This window comes from Schistocerca serialis, chromosome 2, assembly GCF_023864345.2.
Source record: "Schistocerca serialis cubense isolate TAMUIC-IGC-003099 chromosome 2, iqSchSeri2.2, whole genome shotgun sequence".
Taxonomy (NCBI): Eukaryota; Metazoa; Arthropoda; class Insecta; order Orthoptera; family Acrididae; genus Schistocerca; species Schistocerca serialis.
This window is the reverse complement of record NC_064639.1, coordinates 286,032,659-286,040,190: the sequence shown is the minus strand read 5'-3', so window position 1 is coordinate 286,040,190 and position 7,532 is coordinate 286,032,659.

Sequence of the window (7,532 nt, the reverse complement as noted above, 5' to 3'; positions counted from 1 at the left end):
TTTTTATTTCTTCTCCATGGATTTTAATTCCTACTCCTAATTTTTCTTTTGTTAGTGGGCAGTAACTTGGGAAATTTGCAGATGGTTTTGTAATGGTTATAGCAATTGTCATCAATAATTGACACTCCACTTGCAGAATCTACTAAAGCACCCACAGGTTCCTTGTTAACCCCAGTGCAAAGAAAGGTAAGAAGCTCACAAATAGAAGCTATCACACAGTTACACTGCAGGATAGTGATTCCCGTAATGGTTCCTACCCACTGTCCCTTATATCAAATAGCCTTTCTCTCTCTACACTGCCAAACTGAGTGTCTGGTCTTACTACAACAGTAACAAATTGTTGACACATGTCCCTACTGCACTGTTTCAATGCCCTTGCCTTCCAATCTGGTATCCAATACCTTGCAGCTTTGCTTCATGTCACCCAACCTAATACTCTTGGTCTGCAAACTCACACTCTCCAACTCACTGATGCTCTGTGGGCAAGGCAGAAATATCATCCTGGAGTGATCTACTGGTTTGAAGTCTTCAGTTACATTCTGGGCAATCTCTTTCTCCTAAACATTTATTCTCAGGGTCTTCATGCAAATCAAAATTTTGGTTAGGTAGTGGGAAAATGGCTTGTTCTCCTCTTGTATGTGTGAATAACATTTGTTTATTAATTCATGCATAAGCCTGTCCTGTACAAAACAATCACAAACACTTTTAAGAAATTTATCTAAGTTATTTCTCATTACAGTCACCTCACTAATATGCCAGTTCAACTTGCCCATACAACAGTCTCAATAATTCTTCTATTGATAGTTCTCCCACCCACTGAAAGAGAGGTAACAGTGGATAACAAATAACTTCTGCTTCTACATGGTTAATTTGTGTTTAGGTGGTTCCACTGACTAAAAAAGCCATGAGGCAGCCTAACCAGAGGGATCCATAGTGATCATTCTCGCTAATCATAGTGAAGTCACTTTGTACTGCTGTAGAAATCATGAATGGTTCTGTAAACACTTTATGATATGATGATTTTCAGTTTATCCAATGGAGAGTTGAATTGCTTATCCATTTAATATACAGCTTCTTTTCTTCCTGTGAAAATGATCACTATGACTGTAACTGGTAGAAAATAAATAATAAATTTGTACAGCTGATGGCAAACATGCAATTCTTCATCTCAGTTCCATCTTTCCAGCAACCACTTTCAGAAAATTATTGCATCTTGCAAATAGTACTATTATTACCTTCTCAAAACACCTTTCCAATATGACTGAAAAAGAAAGTCCTTCCATAATACAGTACAAATGATGATTGAAACAAGCTGGGTTACTAATGCTTTGGGGCTGAGAGTTATTATTCTGTGCCTCATGTCTACAGCTGTACAGCATTTTGTGCTTGCATGACATAGCAGAAACAACACTGATGTGTATCTTGATGATGTTAAGTAGAGCACTGCATCCCACAGCAGTCAGCTGACTGGCTGTTCTTTCTAGCATTGCCCCAATACTGATATGTATATTTTATTTATTCAACAGAGCAAATCACACTTGATTATATACATAAGGTACAAAGAATAGTTGTAAAATGAATTATAAAAGTACATATAAAAACAAAAAGACATAAATAACAAGTATTACAAAGTTAAATTATTTTATGCATTTTATTGTGTTTTGGTTGATAACAAGAAAGACTAGTGAACTAACAAAAAAGATAATGCAGATTTTCCTCTCCACTTAGATTTATTTGTCTCCAAAAGACCTCTCTCCTATGTTTAAAGTGCACACAGAGCTATCATCCTTCTCTCACTCCATACTTGATTGAAATGAGAAGAAAACCTAATAAATGGTGCAAACGGAAACCCCTGCTAATAACTCTGTGAGGTATGAAGATTGTGTAAATGTGCTCCTAGGTTTGGCTGGCTGTATAGGCAGTTGCTCAGTTCTCTAGGAAGTAACTGTAGGTCTTTTTCTCCTCCATTAATGCTGCCACAAATGGTTTCAAAGTGTTGGTAATGTAACGCACCAATGTCAGATGTCAGTGTCTGATGAAAGAAGATGGGACCGATAATGCAACATGCAAACACTGCACACAAAACCCCCAACCTTCTGACCATGCAGTGGTGTTTCATGGAAGTTATGCAGATTCTCTGCTGCACAGAACCTGTTATTTTGTGAGCTGACATAAGCACTAAGGTGAAACCAGGCCCCATCAGACATAAAGAGCACATCCGTGTACAAGTCATTCATTGTTATCTCAGAGAAAAGTCTCTTACAAAACTGGAGGCAGTGAGGTGCATCTGGTACTTTTTAACGCATGAATAACAATCAGTAGGACTGCCTGTACAGGTCCAGGTAGAGTATTTGTCCACATGATCAAAATGAAATGCCAGTCCCTTGCGACAGGCCTAGGCATTGGATTGGTTTGTTGGGATTCTGAAGTGTTTTCTGATGAACTGCAGTCACATTTTCTGTTTGGTGGGCCCATTTCGGAATGTTTTTTGACTTGTTCAAAACAGATGCTGTCTGATGCCATTTTCAGCCTGGCATTGCATGGCACTCTCTGCTGGCCTCAGCGAACAACTAACCACCCTGTTTCTGTGTTGCCATCCACAACAAACACCTGCTACTCCAATGTGAGTACCATCATCCCTTTTGCACTACTCCACTCACACTAACACAGTCTGCACTGTGCTCTGAACTGGTGTGGATCATATGGCGGGCATACACATCATGCATTCGTCACAAGGTGTGGTTATATGCATACATTCGCACCCAATGGTATCCACTCATCTGTGCCTCTTTTATTTGCCCCCCATGTATATGACTTTCAGGATGTCATGTGAGAAGAGTGAGTTGGGTTTCACATGATCAATAGTTTTGGAACTCACACTGGTAGGCAAGTAGGAGGTCATTCTGTTCAAGATACCTTATTACATTTTACCTTAAAATATGTTCAAAAAGTCTACAACAAATGGGTGTCAAGGATAGTGTATGGTAGTTCTTTTTCCAACCCCTGGGCTGATATCTGTTTCACGTATCTTTGCAGTGGTACAAGAATGAAATTGGGGTATTACTTCAGGATTTTCCTTAGGATGGAACATTTGAAAAAATAACCAAACATTTCAGAACATCTGAAAACAGAACTAAACATTTCTGCTTCTGCTTTCCTACCCTCGATTTCAGTTTCTGTCTTGTCCATTAACGTCAAGAAACTAACTTTGGCACCAGTAACAGCATTCAAATATGGCCAGACCTTCTTGTGGTTTTGCGGAAGATCTTTTACTCACATGAAAATGGATGAACTAAGTTTTGTCTCATTATTGACAGTCCATTTCAATGAAGTCCCTTTAGACACTCAGCAAAGAAAGTACTTGCATTATCTTCAAGAATTTTGTAGTTAACCATGTGATTTGTATTGTCCCCAGATAGTGTAAAATGAGTCACACAGCTTATAGGCATTGGGAGATTGTTAATAACAATAAGGGACCAAGCACAGAACCATGTGGGCCTCCAATATTAAGAGTACCTCACTTAGATGATATATGTTTCACATCTTTGTTATTCAAGGTCCTCTAACTTCTGTCATTCATAGAGGATTTTGGCTGTCCCACTTAATCCATAACCTCTGCTTTCCTTAAAAGAATCCAATTGTTGATTCAACCATGGGTCTCAAATAGATAATGAAAGACCCCATATCTCCATATGAGGCTTTCTACTATTAATGGATTTTAATCAGCCAGGATGTTTCAAACAGTGCACACTCCACAACACAGCCAAAGAGTCATTCTGCAAACAATCCTGAGATGTCCCATCATGTTACTAGCCATGACGCTATCTTCAGCTGGTTGCATACCCTCTCCTTCAATATGGCCTGAATAACTGAATGCTTTTCTGCCTTCAATAACACACAGAACCAGGCAAATGTATTCAGGATATGATAAGATGTTGCACTCTTCCTTCAGATGTACCAAATTTAATTAATATTCTTCAAAGTCTATTTCTGATAATATAAATGACCATGTTAATTGGAAGGACTACACTTCATACAAAAATTTCTTCATAAATTATTTTATATCCTCTTCAATATGAAGTGAACTCCAATTTCTGGTTTTAAGATGTAAAGTTTGTGTAGCCCTACTTCCCAGTGATTACTTTTGAATGACCACCAAGGTCAAATCGTCACTCAGGCAACAAAATGAATTGTTCAAAGTAAATTACTTCTAGGAAATTAATTAATCACACCTTCTAATGGCTGAAAATTCTAATTCATACGCTTCTCCTTAATTCAGATTTCAGTATATATTTTGACTCAACAAATATCCCCAAATTAACTTGCTCACTAATAACTTCAAAGTAGCATTCATTGTTCAGCAAAAGGTTAAAATAGAAGCTCTATCCTTCAAACAATATGTTAATTATTGGCTTTTAAACAGTATCTTGAAATAAGTTCAACTCTAACAATCTTAGTCTTGTTCATTGGTACAGTGACTATGTTAATCAACAGATGTAATTAAGACACATTTAAATAAAACTCTCTTTATTTACAGCATGACATACAATGATGACACAAACTTGAGACCATTTTTGAACTGATACATATTCACATATTCATTTCAAACATCAAGATTTTAACAATATACAGACATGTTGCTGATAACAATGACCCAATATTCTTCCTGTTGCGGACCGTTGGCGCTTTTCTGACCCCACTACCGATTTGGTGCGTCAGTGGAACACTGATGAATCACCTGCCAGGATCTTCTTTGTACAACATGAAACAGGCTGAAAAACAACCACATTTTGGTAGATTCATTACATAAATAAAATTACATAATCAAATCAAATGCTATTATGGCTTCCATGATGTCACTCAAGCACAAAATAAGGGCAGTGCTGCTCACTAAAATCTGAAGCACTGCAACCCTCAGGTATGGCAAAGCCATTTCTCCACAATATCCTTTCTTGTAGGAGTGCTAGTTCAGCAAAATATGAAAGTTTTGAAAGTAGGAAAAAGGTACTAGCATTATCCACAGAAGGTTAGGTTGGTGGGTCAAGTAACTGGCTGGCACACAATTTTAATCTGCTGGGAAGTTTTAAGTAACTGACAAGATTGTTATTTCATATCATCCTAACTGTATCAACCTTGTTGTCACATCTGAAACTAGTAAAACTTTTCCTAACATATACCTACTTATCCATTTATTCTGTTTTCTGTTTCTCTTCTTCCACAAAATTTGTTCAGCCACATTATTTGCAGAGTATTATTCTATCTGTAGGATATCAAGAAAGCAACATAATGAAGTTTAAATAATTCAACATTGATTTGAATAACCGATTCACCAGGTTTGCTTTATTTAATATAAGTTGCAGCTGGTGATTCTTACATGAAACAGGAGAAGTGTCTCTGATCACTCAGGAAATATAGGATGATCTAAACTGTATTTTACATTTCTGGTATGAGATTGTAATGCATAAATTGCAGTGACTGACCTAATCATTCTAAGCAAATTATAATGAGTAAAAGTGTCATGAACTCTCTTATAACAGTATTATGCCAGCAGAATTAAATCCTTACCGGATTACATTAGCTTCAGTTTTCGTTCCAAAGACCCAAAAATAAGATGATTCTCGTGGGTGTGGAACAAGTCAGAAAATATAACATAAAAACATTTGAATATAATACTCACTACCCTGATCATTTGTCAGGAGAGTGTCAAAATATATGAATACATTATAGTAACCTGGAAATCCAATATTTACAGAATTAATGTATTGTCAGAATGTAACATGGTTATGCACTTTTAATAAATTTATCATACACAAAATATCTAATCTTAATTGTTGTGACCAAGTCCTGTCAAAATTGAAATCTAACAGATTTTATTATTTAAGCTGGCCTAACAGTTTCTGTTAAGATATTCATCTGTAGAGTAGAAGAGGTGCCTACAAAAAAGTCTTTCAAATTCTGCTTAATCTGAAACCAAGTCTTTTAATGGTTGCTAGCAATTTATTCAGAATGTGGTTTCCTGAATATTGGATGCCTTTTTGGACCAAGGTAAGTGATTTTTGGTCTTTATGTAGATTGTTCTTATTCCTAGTATTCTAGATCACATCTACATCCACACTCTGCAAACCACAGTGAGGTGCATGGCAGAGGGTACAACCCACTGTACCAGTTATTAGGGTTTCTTCCCATTCCATTCATGTTTGGAGCATGGGAAGAATGATGGTTAGAATGCCTCTGTGTGTGCATTAATTTTCCTAATCTTATCCTAACGAGCCCTATGTGAGTAATACATAAGGGGTTGTAGTATATTCCTAGAGTAATCATTTAAAACTTGTTCTTGAAGCTTTGTTAATAGACTTTCTTGGGATAGTTTATGTCCATCTTCAAGAGTCTTCCAGTTCAGTTCCTTCAGTATCTCTGTAACACTCTCCTATGGATTAAACAAACCTGTGACCTTTCATGCTGCCCTTCTCTGTATACATTCAATACCCTCTGTTAGTCCTATCTGGTACCAATCCCACACACTTGAGCAATATTCTAGAACCAGTCGCATGAGTGATTTGTACGCAATCTCCTTTGTAGATGGTTCCACTTCCCCAGTGTTCTATGAATAAACCAAAGTCTACCACCTGCTTTATCCACAGCTCAACTTATGTTATACTCCGTTGCATATCCCTACAGAGTGTTACGTCTAGGTATTTATATGAGTTGGCTGATTCTAACAGGGACTCATTGATGTTATAGTCACAGGATACTATGTTTTTCTCATTTTGTGAAGTGGAAAATTTTACATTTTTGGACACTTAGAGCAAGTTGCCAATCTTTGCACCACATTGAAATCTTATCATGATCTGAATGAATATTTATGAAGCTTCTTTCAGAGAGTACTTCATTATACATAACTGCATCATCTGGAAAAATTTCAGGTTACTATTAATGTTGTATGCAAGGTCATTAATATACAACATGAGCAGCAAAGGTCCCCACACACTTCCCTGGGGCACACCTGAAGTTACTTCTACACATGACGATGACTGTCCATCCAAGATAACATACTGCGTCCTCCCTACCAAAAAGTCCTCAATCCAGTCACAAATTTCACTTGATACCCCATACAGTCGTAGGTTTGACAATAAGTGTACGTGTGGCACCGAGTCAAATGCTTTTTGGAAACTGAGAAATACTGGATCTCCCTGACTGCCTTAATCGAAATCTTTCAGTTTGTCATATCAGGAAAGTAAGAGTTTTGTTTCACAAGATCGGTGTTTTCAAAATCCATGCTGGTTGGCACTGAAGAGGTCATTCTGTGCAAGATACCTCATTATGTTTGAACTCAGAATATGTTCTAAGATTCTACAACAAATTGATATGAAGGCTATTGGATGGGAGTTTGGTGGATCACTTCTGCTACCCTTCTTGTAGATGGGTGAGACTTGTTCCTTTTTCCAAGAATTGTGCACAGTTTTTTGTTTGAGGAATCTACAGCAGATTATAGTTAGAAGAGGTGCTAACTCAGCTTCAAATTCAGTATATTA